This window comes from Panthera onca, chromosome Y, assembly GCF_046562875.1.
Source record: "Panthera onca isolate mPanOnc1 chromosome Y, mPanOnc1 haplotype 2, whole genome shotgun sequence".
Taxonomy (NCBI): Eukaryota; Metazoa; Chordata; class Mammalia; order Carnivora; family Felidae; genus Panthera; species Panthera onca.
This window is the reverse complement of record NC_138358.1, coordinates 8,320,772-8,335,062: the sequence shown is the minus strand read 5'-3', so window position 1 is coordinate 8,335,062 and position 14,291 is coordinate 8,320,772.

Here is a 14,291-nt window from a genome sequence, read left to right as displayed (position 1 = left end):
CGTGTGCCCTCTGCCCTCTCATCATCAGCCGTGATGAGTCGGGTGATGCTCTTCCTCTGTGTCCACAGGCTTAAGCCGTGTGTCCAACACGCCATGTGAGACTTGTGAGAAGACTCCCAAGTGCAAACACCAGCAGGCGCTCAGGGAGGTCGCCTCGTCCCAGGCAGCCTGTGTTCCTTTGCCTGAGTGCCAGGACAAAGGCTGCCTCGGCCACATAGGGAACGATGGACTTGTGAGGCCTTAGCATTCTGTGCAGAGGTCCCCGGCAGGCCTGGGGCTTAGAAAGGACTGGGACGAGCCTCACCTGCGAAGACGTGAGTGCTGGGATACTCCTTACACAGCAGATGGCTGCTTGCCAGAGATGTCTGTGCTAGGGATGGGGCAAAAGCTCCACCGTGCGAGCAGTGCAGTAGACAGAGTTCAGCCTTGTCCATCGCAGGCTCTTCTGTATCCCCATGTACCACGGCCCCCAGCACAGCGTGCCTGAGACTGACCTCCCGACACTAATATTCCTGTCTCCCAAGCTGCCCAAGCTCCCCAGGATCCCCACTGCACAGCTCTGCAGTACAAGAGCCTTCTCTGCAGTGGGTCTATTCCAGAGAAGGCGTGGGCAGTCCCAATGCATGGAGGCCTCTTGCCCCTATCATATGCAGACAACATGGTCAGCGGGGTGTCAGCACGCTGTGGAGTTGAGGATCTGTGCGACCAAGCCTTACCTCTTCCAGGGCAGAGGCTGTCGCACTCTCTAGAAGGGAAGGCAGGCCTTTCTCTCGCTGCTGTCTGCACGCTGGCTGGAGAGGCACGTCTTCTCAGCTGCTTGATGGGTAAATGTCAGGGTACCCTGGAAAAGCTCCCAGTGCTGACCCGAGTCTTTGGGTGTGAACATCCAAAGAAAGTATGGCCAGTGATTGTGCAGTGGGAATACGGCCTCAGTGGTCATGAGGCTGGGCCCTTTGGGGCATCTTTCTGCACAAGCAGGCCGTTACTTGATAGGTCTTGCCGAGCAGGAACACTTTACGGGACAGGTGAACACAGGGTCCCCCACATGTTAATATCTCCAGCCAATACCTCCTTAGGGGCCAGGGTGACGTTTGCGCCCGGCCTGTCCCAAAGACAAGGTACGGACAAAGTGTGGGTGTGGAATACACTCACGGCACCCAGAGCCAAACCCTCAAGTGTGGACACTTGAGGTCCGTGGGCAGAGGCCTCGGTGCTCTGTGTCCGAGGGATTACAGCCCTCATGCTGCACACCCGGCATCCCCGGGTGTCCTCCCGTATCCGCAGCTCTCCCCGGGGAGCCCTAGGGTCCAGGAGCTGCTAAACCCCCTGCACAACTGTATCTGCTGCCCAGCGGCCTCTTCCACCCCAACATCAGCGTGTGTGGGCTCCAGAGTGCTGTCCCTCGAGAGAGGACACCCTCAGCAATTCAGGAGCCTTCTGACTTCCATGTCTCTGAACCACGCGTGTCTCATTGGCCTGTCGGGATCGTCCCGTTGTTCTCTGTTCACAGGAAATGTCTCGCATTGCCTGTGCTCCTCTGTCTCCCTGAGTGAGCCCTGGCGTGTTTGTGTCTTTTCCTGGCTTTGCCTGTGCCGACACCTCTCTGGTGATGCCTCCTTGCCTGGCCTAAGTGGGCACAGCTGTACCCGTGTAACCGCCTTCGTCTCTGCACACCTGTGTGTTGGGTCAGCTGTGGCTCTGGTGGCCTGTCTTGTCTTTGGTGTATGCTTCTGCGCTTGAGTGTGCTTCCCTCTGCATTCAAACCCTTTCTTCCACTGACAGATCCAATTGCTGTCCTGCTGTCAGGTGGAGGGGCTTCTGCGTGTTCTGTTCTATGTTCCAGGAGCCAGAAATCCTTCCGTGCCTGTAGGACCTTCGTCAGAGGATTGGCCATGCACTCACTGCCAGCCAGTTAATGTCCCCAAATGCAGCTGGCTTGCTGTGAGCATTCCGTCACACCTCTATTTTCTGTCCTTCTGTTTTCAAACCCTTTGCGCCCGAGGGGCTCAAACGTCACTGGCCTGCACGTTGCAGATGCAGGCGTAAATTGTGAAAAGCGGACCGGCAACGTTTTCCCACTTACTCTTTTGCCACGTGGCATGTTCCTGGCTGGGAGAGACTTCCCCCTGCCAGTGTGTGTCTCGTTTCCGTGTGCCTCCTGTGTGTTCTGGTCCCTAATTTGTCCATTACGTCCTACCTGGGAGTCTGATTCATGTCTGCAGGAACGAGGCTGACACCTTTGACTGCTGGGTTCTGAGCTCAGCTTAGTCCACCAGGACTAGTGCGTGCCTGAGGGACACAACGGGCAGTGACGGATGTGCCCGTATCCTTCACGTGCAAGCGCTCCGTCCAGCCACCTTCGCCGGGACATTTCTCAGCGACCCCTCTTTGTTTGTGGTGAGAGCACTTGCCTCTGAGAATTCTGACGAGGCGGTGAAGCATTGCTTACGGCTGCCCTGTGCAAGTTAGATCTCCAGAACTCATGCACATGGCATGACTGCATCTTCACACCCGAGCCCCGACACCTCCTCATCGCACCCTCCCCTGATTAGCACCACTCTACTCTCTGGTGGACTGCATGCCTTTAACTCCTTTAGTCTCCTCAGGAATCCATCAGGCAGGGCTCACCACCACTGTGCTTCTGTCAGGGGCTGGCTTCTTTCAGTGAGCCCAGTGCTTTCTGCACTGATGCTCAATGCACCCGCAGAAGGGTGAGCCACACTAAGCCCGGCGGCAAACCCTTTGGCCCTACATTTCCCACATGTGTGCCTGGTGGCAGAGGTGCACAAGGAGCCCGCCTGCATGCGTCTCCCAGGTCCTCCACAGGGTACAAAGTACCGCCTCAGGAGGCTGATCCGCATCACATGGGCATAGCTCTGCTTGCACGTGTTAGCCTTTCGTATCATACAGGCAGCCCAGACTTAGAAATCCTGCTACCTGCTTACAACGATCCAGCCCTCGTGCTTCTGCAGACGCTCTGTGTCTGTACAGACATTTGAGTCACGGTCTCGTGACCTTCCAATACAGCTTGATGGTCTGTCCTTAGCTTACAGCCTGGGATGCGGTTCTCACTCATTGTCCTCCCCTCGGGTGCGAGTTTCCTCCATCACTGTGGTGGAAGGTAACCTTTATCACCATACGTTGGCTTGAAATTACTGGGCGGATCACCTGTCTGCGTCCGGGGATCCGAAGGAGACCTTGGCTCTTTTGCTCACGGTCCACCCTTTCTCTGTGATGAGTCGCTTTGGATGAGAAGCTTGCCAGAGGCGAGGGGGCCTCAGAGTTGAGCACATTTCCTGGGCATCTGTGAGAACTTCGTTGGTTCCACTCGGAAAGCATTGACATTCATGGATGTGCAGCCTCTGCTTTTGCTTGAATTTGCCGAGCTTTGGGACGTGATTTCTTCCCGCATGTGCTGTGCCTAAATCTCTGCTGTGTCTTTCCGGCAGTCCCGTTTCCTGTCTCCTGCTGGTAAGTGCAGGGCTTCCAGCAGCCCTGTGGGGAACGGGTCCTTGTTTTCTTCCCTGCGGTGCCCTCTTCCTCACCCCGAATGACCTCATTGCAGCTTCCTTCTCGTTCAGCGATCGTTTCAGACTGCCCTTAAGGTCCAGGTGGGAGCGGTGCCTTTTGTGCTGAGGGCTGACCACTGTAGAGCATTCGTCTCTGTGCAAATTGCACAGGTGAATTTCACCAGGTGAAAGTGCACACTGCAGTTGCCCTGTCTTCAGAGTCAGCCCACCTGTCTCCGCCTCGGCTGCCCCTGCTCTCCTTCCTCCTACCCTCTCCTTACCTCCCCCTCCCTTGTCTTCTTCCTGTCCCTCCCTCCCACTTTCCTTCCAGCTCTCTTTGTCTTCGTCTCCCTCCTCTCCATCACTAATGCCTCCCCCTGTCTCCGCCTGTCTTCCTTGTAATAGGTGCCCCTCTGTCTCTTCTTGTCTTGCTCCTCCTCCCCGTCTCTCCCACCAATCTCCCCGGACTCTCCCTCTCCAGGCCGGTCTTCCCCTCCACTCGTCCTTCCTTCATCTGCTCTGCTTGCACGTGTCTCTCTCTCTCCCTCTATAGCTCTGTCTCTCTGTGTGTCTCTTTTTCGCTGTCTCTCTCAGTGGACCTTCTGTGTCTGGGTGCATGCTTCTTCAGAATTCTTGTTGGTGCCTGGGAAATGGGAAGGGAACTCGTCTGCTTTCGCGTGTACTAGTGAAAGCAGGCACAGGGCTTTCTCAGAGACAGACACAGACAAGTCTGCAATTCTCGGTGAAGGGCCCCTACGTGCCCTGCGTGGTTGGAGTCGTCCTCCTTTTAGTGGAAGGTTAGATTTCAGGACCGGAGCAAGCTGCTAAATCCTACTACTACCCCATCTCCCTGGCGCTCTGTACGGAGATCAGTAGGGCACCAGTGGCAGATGGTGCTCTGGGGGTTGTTCTTTGCTCTGAATTGCAGTGCAGTGAGGTCTACTGAGCTGTTTTCTTGCAAGGACATGGCGGTGGGGTGGGTCTAGGGTGGGTGTCACTGGTTCTGGGTGGGCACCCACCTTACCGCCGCCCTCAGCCTGACGGCCAAGGAGGAGATACCGTGCGGACGGCCATGTGGCCCCGGTAGGCGTGACACTAAGGACTTCTCCAGGCTTTGCCCCAGCTTCATGAAGAAGGGGCAAGGGACGGAGCAGGGAGTGGCTCACGGCGTGGACGATCCTGTGCTGAACGCTCTGGTGCCCGTAGTGAGGCCTCTGGGGAAAGGGTGTACAAGCGACCACACACTGCGCGATACCGGGGACCTCGCAAGTGAAGCCTGGAAGGTGACAGCGCTGAAGAGGACATGCGGCAAACGGGGGCCACGCTGGCACCTTGGCACTCGCTCCAGAGCCTGGACCGGCCATTGGCGCGCGCTTGCTGGCGGCCAGCACCCTGTCTTGCTGTCTTGCAACTGATTGCTCCCCGAACCTGGCCAGCTGGCCTGACCTGCCCTGGAACCACTTCGCCCCCAGGCCGCATGCGCACACTCTTCACTGCCTCTGTCTCGGCCCCTCCTCCACAGCAGCCACAGCCAATGCGGAGTCCTCAAATCCCAGAGCCTGTGCGCCTGCGCTCAACTTTGGCGGGCTGCGGCGGGAGGCTTCAGGGAGCTCATGGTCTTGCGGCCAAGGCTCCCCCCACCTGCTGCCGTTTCCTGTCCTTGTCCTGAGGCTGCCCTAGCTACACTGGGGCCGGGGCCGAGCGTCATGGCCAGCGTGTCGCGGTCCGGACAAAGCGGAGATTCCCGCCGACCCTGGGCCCTGATCGTCCCGGATGCGAAAGGTGGAGAGTCCCGGCCCCGCGGGAATGCAGGGGCGCTGGAGGGCGTGGGCTGGCCGCAGTCCCCAGGTTCAGGGGCGGCAAGCGCCCATCCTGTGCAGGAAGCCCAGGCCGGGTGTGAGATACAGGTGGCAAGCCCAGCGGAGGAATTGGTGCTGATATTGGATGACGGAATGGTGGCGGCTGAGGTGGTGATCGGGGAGGAGGAAGAGGACGGCGAGGCGACCAAGGATGAGGTGGCTGGAGAGGAGAATTCTGAGGAAGCCAAGCCAGAAGCAGAGGACATGCACGAGGAGGAGGAGGTGGAAGTTGAGAGACAGCAGCAGGAGGAGTTTCAGGAGCAAGAGGAGAAGCGCGAGGCAGATGCAGAGGCGGAGGAGGGGCCCCAGCTCTCCCAGCCGCTGCAGCAGCAAGAGCCAGCGCTGCGTCCTGCCTCAGCCCAGGACCCGCTGGCAGCACTGGAGCGTCTTCAGCTGGAGATCAGCGCTGGGAATGCCCAGGATTCCAGGGCCTTATGGCGGCTGAAGCGCAGGATTCTTCGGAGGCAGATTTCTTACCTGGATCACAGAAGGGCCATCATCAAGCACATCCCTGGCTTCTGGGCCCAGGCGGTATCCTTCCTTGTGCTGGTGGGTGATGGCGGGGGCTGTTGTGCAGGAGGGCTGGGCACTGAGAGCAGGGTGCCTCAGGGCGATGGCCCCCAGAGAGGAGAGCTGGGGAATGGTCCCTGGCCCTGGGTTGGTGTGGTCTGGGATCCAGTGTAAGGCCTTGGACAGGGGCGGTTGTTGGGGATGGGGGGACTTGGTGACTGGGTCTGTTTCCTCTAGGTCTCCGCCAACGTTGGCCTGCAGGCTGGTCTCAAATATTACTTGCAGACACGAGCCATGTGTCCCCATGCTACCAGAGCTAGGGTAGCACAAAGCAGCCTTCACTCAGAGCAGATAAGGCAAGGAAATATTTCGCTGCAAAATGGGAGAGTTACGCAGGCCGCACACCCACCTTCACATTCACAGGCTGTGCACGTTTCCTAGCAGTTCCTTCAAAAGAGAGCATTTCAGACACACACTCGTGACCTTTAGTGGAACCACGCCACGCCCCTTTGCCAGACAGTAGGACGACTGAGACCCACTCCGAATGGGGTACAAGCTGCCTCCTCAGACCCTGACACACACACACACACACACACACACACACACACACACACACACACACAGAGGATTCTCTCCTGGTATCTCCACCCCTGCTTCCCTCTCTGTCCTCAGGCTCCGGCTCGGTCCCACCCATGTCTTTCTCTCCGGACTGGCCGTGTCACTGTGTCTAATCCTTTTCCCTCCTCGGCCCTCCTCGTCCGTGCTTCTCGATCTCTTTCTCCCTCCCACACCCTCTGCTTGCAGCGTAAGTGTGCAGTCGGGTTCCTGTAAGCCATGTTATTCCATCTGGACTCAGGAGGCTGGTGACAACATAGGTCTTCACGGGAATATGCCAAGAAACCCAGCCGTGAGGAGGGGTCAGAGCACATGCCGACATCACAAGCTATGATGGGCTGCTGGCAGCCCACACAGGTCAGATATAGGAAGGAACTGTGAGGCGTGCAGGCAGTGGAGTCTCTCCCTGCTGTGTGCAGACAGCGTGGGAGGTACAGGAAGCCAACGGACTGCCCAGTGTCGATGGGGTCTGATGCATCTGCAGAGGCTGAGGAGTGTGGGGACTAGTGTTTCCTGGTCTTTCTGCACATGCCGTGATCTAGTCCCTTGCTCTTAGCCTGGGAGGGTTGGAGGGGGGCTGTGTCTGTTTCCACAGCATCTGAAGGCACAGCTCCTTGACACAGCACAGATTCTGAATCACCCCCAGTTGTCGGCCATGATCGGTGCCCAGGACAAAGACGTGCTCGGCTACGTGGTCGACTTGGAGGTGAGACCGGGGAGGCTGTGGCTGGGGGCCGTCCCGTCGGGGGTGGGATTTGGGCAGGAGAGGGTGAGGCAAAGGTGCTCACCCTCACAGCCAGGCAAGTAGCTCAGGACCCCGAGGGAGGACACTTGCCCCCTCCTGTCCCATTGCTCACGGCAGGTGGAAGAAGTGGGCCATCCCAAGTACCGCTGCAGAGTGATGTTTTTCTTTGGGGCCAACCCGTACTTCCGGAACCCAGTGATCATTAAGGAGTATCAGCTGAGCTTTGCTGGTAGGGTGTGGGTCCCATGATGGTGCGGGGCAGGGGGATGAGGAGCATGAATCAGGGGCAGGAGGGAGGGGGAGGGGGAGGGGCAGGTGGGTGGGGAGGAGGCCATCAGCTTGCTCCTCAAATCCTCTCTTCCTGCAGGCTACAGGACATCGCGTTCCACTCCAGTCCAGTGGTTCTGGGATGATGAACGTGGAGCTCCCAGTCGCAGGCATGACCCCACCAGCCTTAACTTGTTCAACTGGCTGTGTGAGCACAGCTGCCCAGGGGCGAACAGGATTGCCGAGGTGGGGCCCCTGAGGCCTTCGTCAGCAGTGGGGATGTGGGTGGCCCCCGGCCAGAGAGGAGAGTGGGCTATGCCCAATGTGGCGCCGGCCTGTGTCCTCTTCCAGATCATCATCGAGGACCTGTGGCCCAATCCCCTGCAGTACTACCTGAGGGAGGAAGGGACCAGAAGACAGTGATCTGACGTGCTCACGTGTCGGTGAGAACCCCAGTATGCGGTGTGTTGACCTGCGTGTTGTATGGGCAAGGGAACGTGGGCCACACATTGGCTTGGAAATGGAAGGTCCGCCGACACAGGGACACAGGTAGCATGGGGAGAGGGTGGGAGGATGACAGGGGACCTGCAGAGACTCAGCTGCAAACACACAGAGGGTCGAAGCCTGCAAACCAGATGCAGTCGTGCTGTGGGCTGGGGCTTTGGAGAGCAACTCGGGAGGAGCAGTGCTTCACCACAAATGCTCCCCGTGGATGTCCGCCCTGTCCCGGGCTTCCCCCTGCTCCTTCAGTCTGGATTTGCCTGCCAGTCTTTGGGTCAGGAGCTGCCGTGTCCCCAGGCGCCACTGTGGTGAGAATCTCGCACTTCCTTCCATGTGCCCCACCACGCCATGTCCTCCCGCAACCCGACAGCCATTCTTAGAACTGGTCCAAGGCCATTGGGGGCTGGAAATGAATCCCTGGGTGAGAAAGCAAGGGGGATCGCAAAAGGGCGAGGCACAAGAGTGACACCATCTGGGATGTATTTGCAAATATCCCGTATCATTCTTGGTGTCTGTTGCGTGGGGGCGCGTGTGTGCGCGTGTACGCAAATGTGTCTGCGTGTGCCCACATGCGTCAGGTGCTCTGCATCTGTGTGGGCGTGAATCGTGCAGAGCTTCTATCTTTGCCCATGCAGAAACAATGGAGGACGCCACCAGTGCTGGAAGAGATGGGTGGATGAGTCTCCTGTCTTCTACGTGCCCCGGAGAGAATTGAGGAAGAGATAACGTGTGGCAGCCTTGAAGAGTTTCCACGATGTTTATGTGGACACATACAGGAAGCTAAAAACCCTTCTGTTTTTGGTGTGTGTGTGTGTGTGTGTGTGTGTGTGTGTGTGTGTATGGGGACCTGAGGAGGGACGATGAGGAAGGGACCTGAGTGTGACTGTCCTGCCGCTGCCCGGGTGATTCTGTGTGTGCGGGAGAGGTGCAGTACTGGGGTGGGGCCGGTGTTGCCATGTGCACAGAGGCCTGCCTTCTTGGGCAGGAAGAGCCTGGAAGGAGGAGGAGGAAGAGACAGACCTGTTATTTGGAGATTTATTGTATAGGCCAGAGCCGAAAGGCAGGGAAGGGGATTGCACAGTGGGACCAAATTGGTCCATTGGGTCCTGGTACAGTGTGGCCAGGACTCGGGGGGTTTCAGCCAGGACCCTTGATCCCAGAGGGGTGCTGTGTCCTTGGTGAGATAGAATCCAGTCAGCAAAGCCTCCAGTCAGGATCAGAGCGAAGACCACATGTCCCCGGACAACTCAGGAGCAGGCAGGCTTCTCATAGTCGATGCCAGTATACCTTGCTGCTGCCTCCCACACCCGGGGCTCCTTTGACCCCGAGCCCTGTCCTCAGACAGTGGCTCAGGATGGGAGATGTGTCAGGGGGAGGGGCAGGTGTGGGTTGTGGGCAGCAGCGAGGCTTATGAGTGGGAATTCATGGAGAGAGTACGCACGAGGGCAGAGATCCAGCGTGAGTTCGTGCGAGTGTGTGTGGGCGTCTGTGGCAAACTGGGCCTGAGATCCGTGGTGGTGCCGGCAGTGTGAGCGTGCATATGTTTGTGCGATTGCGTAGCGGTGTGTCTCTGTCTGTGCAGGAGTGGGTGGTTAGGCCACTGGAGAGACAAGGAGAGACACAGCGGTCTGTGTGAATGAGGTGCTTATGTGGGACGGTCAGGTGCCAGAATACAAGAGTGCAGTCCCTTCCCTCCTGAGTCCTGATGGTAATCGCTGGGATGGGTGCAATCGTTGCTGTGCCAGGGGGCTCAAGTCAGGATGCAAAAGGGAGATTGGTGCAAGGTCAAGAGGGGGGCCGAGGGGAGGAAAGCCTGTGTCCAGTGGCCAGTGGACCACTTGTGAGTAAGTGTGCTTGTGTGTGTGTTAGTGTGTGTCTATGTGGGAGTGAGTGTGTGTGTGTGTGTGTGTGTGTGTGTGTGTGTGTGTGTGTGTGTGTTGAGTGGCTCTGGTGGGCCGACAGTAGCAAATACGTAGGGGCTACATGGTGTGCCCAGGCTTTGTGCACAGGGTAGCTAGGGAACCCAACCTGTCAGGCTACGTGGTGTGCAGAGGGCGTAGGTATTTCCCTGGAGGGAGCCGTCTAGCAAAAATCTCTGCTCTTGGCAGACGAGCCATGTTTTGTCACCAGTCAGCTCTTCCTTGGGGCTCTCCTCTCTGCTTCCTGTGCACCAGGCCCAGGGAAAGGGAGGAGCTGGGACCCTAGACCTCAGGTGACTTGAGTCCCCCAGGGGTGCCATAGCAGGGTGGTGTTGGTGATCCATGTGTGGATGGGCAGGTGAGCAGCCTGCCAGCTGCTCTCTGAGGGGACAGTTCCTTGCCAGCAACACCTCTCCCCGCAGCACAAGATCACCACTGTCGCTGCAGCTGGGCTGGGGACATGTCAAGGTGTGTCCCAGAACTGTGTTCCCCTTGCATGTAAGTGGTGCCAGAATGCGCCTCTCAGTCCCTGTGCGGGTGACCCTGATTAGCCTCAGGCTTAGTCGACTCCTGGCCTCATGTAAATGGGGAACTGGGTTCCTTTCTCAGTGTCTCAGCGGTTGCATGTCGACAGAGGATGCTGTGGACATTGTGGTCAGGATTCTGACCGGGCTCCCCCCGCCCTGCCCCAAACCACAGTGGGCAGCACATGGCCCACTGTGTGTGCGCTTTGGGGAGTCTAAAGCCGTACAGCCCCTCCAGTATTCTTCTCAGGTGGTGGAGGGTCAAAGGGGCCTAGGGAGGAACACTGGTCCCAGTCTGCTGCCGGCTGTGCCCACAGGTGTGTGTGCCCAGCTCCTTGACGCTGAAGCTGCAAGGCTTCTGCCCTGCCCCCAAAGCCCCATCCCTAGAATTTGCGTGTGGGCCAGATGGAAGTGAAGTCCCAGTGACCCTGCGGGATCACAGCGGGTGGTCTCGTCTGTGCCTGGCCACCCACCTACCTGCCTTCCCCGCAGCCCGTTGCCCCCATACAGGGCTTTCGGTAAACACGCGGCCACCGTCCAGCATGAGAGGAAAGGCTTGACGGTGTCCCAGTACCGCTGGTCATGTGTTGGCTGCTGCCAGCTGACAGCATGGAGACCCCATGGCCCAGTGGAGGATGTCCGACCTGTCCTACAAGGAACTGGGGACGACTGTACGGATGCATCAGGTCCCATGCAGTAACCTAGGCCTGACTTTATCCGCCTAGGGGGTGATCGAAGAGCCTTGGGGTCCCAGGCCTGGCATATGTGTCGGTGTGCTCCCTCCTGGATGGCGCTGCCGACACAAGGCTGGCTGGTCAGGGGTCGCGTGTGAGGCCCGTTGGGTCCCGGCCTCTAGGTCCGATACTGCCGTAGGTGTTGTTGAAAAGACAGAGCACGATATGACCATCCCTTGGGTGTCGCTGCACCGGGCATCCCGTCGCTGCTCCCAGGTTCCCACTACCGAGTCTCCCCGGGAGGCCTGGGAGGTTGCCAGGCTCCTTTTGCAGGGACACAAAGGCTTGTGAGAGCCCATCCGCAGGGTCCGGTGCTCATTGCGGATGACTTGGGGGCAGTGCGAGATCTATTGCTCCCGTCCTTAGAGGAGATTGTGGTAGTCTTAAGGGACAAAGATGTGCCTGGAGAATAGAAGGATGTCCAGAGGAAGCATTGGAGGAGGAAGAGGACGAGGAGGAGTAGGAGGATGAGGAGGAGTTGGAGGAAGAGGATTGGGAGGAGTTAGAGCTGGAAGAGAAGGGTGAATGATTGGGTGCAGGAGAGGGAACAAGTGGAGGAGGAGGATGTCCAGGATGAGGAGGAGCACGAGCCAAAGGAGCAGGAGCAGCTGGGGGAGGATGTTGAGGAGGACGAGAGCAGAGGGAAGAGGGTGGGGAGAAAAGATAGAGCCAGGGCTCCAGAGCATGAGTAGAAGTGTAGGAGCAGAAGGAGGAAGAGCCCGAGGAGGAAGAGGTGGAGGGAGAGGAGGAGCAGGAGGAGTTGGAGGAAGAGGATTGGGTGGGGTTAGAAGAAGAGGAGGAGGAGAAGGAGCAGTGAATGACTGGGTGCAGGAGAAGGACAAATGGAAGAGGATGATGTCCAGCACCAGGAAGAGGCGGATTACGGGCCAGAGGAGCAGGAGCAGCTGGAGGACGGAGTCGACTAGGACGAGAGCAGAGGGAAGAAGAGGTGAAAGGTCAGAGGTAGGGCAGGAAGGGCGGTAGCAGGAGAGGACCTGGAGAAGGAGGAAGAGTCCTAGGAGGAAGAGTTGGAGGAGGAGGAAGAGGTGAAGGACGAGGAGGATCAGATGGAGGAAGAGGACTGGGAGGAGTTACAGGAGGAGGAAGACGAGTGAATGATCGGGTGCAGGCGAGGGAAGAAGTGGAGGAGGAGGAAGTCCAGGACGAGCAAGAGGAGGAGCACGAGTCGAAGAGCAGTAGTAGCTGGGGAGGAAATTGAGGAGGACGTGAGCAGAGGGAAGAAGAGGAGGAGGAGGAAAGGTAGAGCCAGGGCTGGAAGAGCAGTAGCTGCAGAGGGGGAGCAGAAGGATGAAGAGGCCCGAGGCTAAGACTTCCAGTACTGTGTTGAATAACAGTGGAGGCGGTGGACATTCCTGTCTCGTTCGTGACTTGAGCTGAGAGCTTTTGCTCCTTGAGATGATATTCACGTTGGGTCGTTCATACATGGCTTTATGATCTCGATGTGTGCTCCTTCTATCCCTACTTTCTTGAGGGGTTTTACCAGGAAAGGATGCTGTATTTTGTCCATCACTCTGTCTGCATCGATTGAGAGGATCCTGTGGTTCTCGTCCTTTCTTTTATTGATGTGAGGAATCCCATTGATTGTTTTGCAGATGTTGAACCAGCCCTGCGTCCCAGGTACAAATCCCACTGGGTCGTGGTGAATAACATTTTCATGTATTGTTGGATCCGAGGGTCTAATATCTTGTTGAGGAGTTTTGCATCCATGTGCATCAGGGAAATTGGCCTATAGTTCTCCTTTTCAGTGGGGTCTCTTTCCGGTTTTGGAATCAAGGTAACGCTGGCTTCATAGAAAGAGCTTGGAAGTTTTCCTTCCATTTCTATTGTGAGAACAGCTTCAAGAGAATAAGTGTTAACTCTTCCTTAAATGTTTGCTGGCACTCCCCTGGAAAGCCATCTGGCCCTGCAGTCTTCTTCCTTCGGCAGGTTTTGGATTACTAATTTGATTTCTTTACTGGTGATGGGTCTGTTCAAATTTTCCTTTTCTTCCTCTTTCAGCTTTGGTAGTGTATATGTTTCTAGGAATTTGTCCATTTCTTCCAGATTGCCCATTGTATTGGCAAATAATTGCTCCTAATATTCTCTTCTTATTGTTTGCCTTTCTGCTGTGTTGGTTGTGATGTCTCCTCTTTCATTCTTGCGTTTCTTTATTTGGGCCCTTTCCTTTTTCTTTTTCATCAAACTGATGACTGGCTTATCAATTTTGTTAATTCCTTCAAAGAAGCAGCTTCTGGGCTCATTGATCTGTTCTCCTATTTTGGTTTGTTTCTTTGTTTGTTTGTGTGTTTGAGGTTGTTTTTGTTTTTGTTTTGTTTGATTTTTGGTTTCAATAGCATTAATTTCCGTTAATCATTGTTATTTTCTGTCTCCTGAATGTTTTGGGTTTCGTATGGTGTTCTTTTTACAGCCTCTTAAGGCGTAAGGTGAGGTTGTGTCTCTGAGATCTTTCTTTCTTCTTTAGGAAGACCTGACTTGCTAGATAGGTCCTCTTATAACCGACCCTGGTGCGTCCCAGAGGTTTTGGGTTGTGGTGTTATCACTGACTTCCATATACATTTTCATTGACTTCCGTATACTTTTTATATTCTCTTTCAACCCTTGCTTAGCCCATTCAATCTTTAGTAGGATGTTCTTCAGTCTCCCAGTATTTGTTACCTTTCCAAATTGTTTCTTGTAGTTGATTTCGAGTCTCTTAGTGTTGTGGTCTGAAAATATGCACGGTGTGACCTCGATCTCTTTGAACTTCCTTAGGGATGACTGTTTTCCCCAGCATATGATCTATAGAGGAGAATATTCCATGAGCACCGGAGAAGAATGTATATTCTGCTGCTTTATTATGAAATGTTCTGAACATATCTGTGAAGCCCATCTTGTCCAGTGTGTCATTCAAAGCCCCCGTTTGCTTGTTGATTTTTCGTTTACATGATCTGTCTGTTGCAGTGAGTGAGTGCATAGAAGTCTCCTCCTATGATGGCATTACTAAGAATGAGGTTCCTTATGTTTGCGTTTAATTGGTTTGTATATTTGGTTGCTCTCAAATACGCCACATAAATGTATCCATTTGCTAGGTCTTCTTGGTGGATAGAC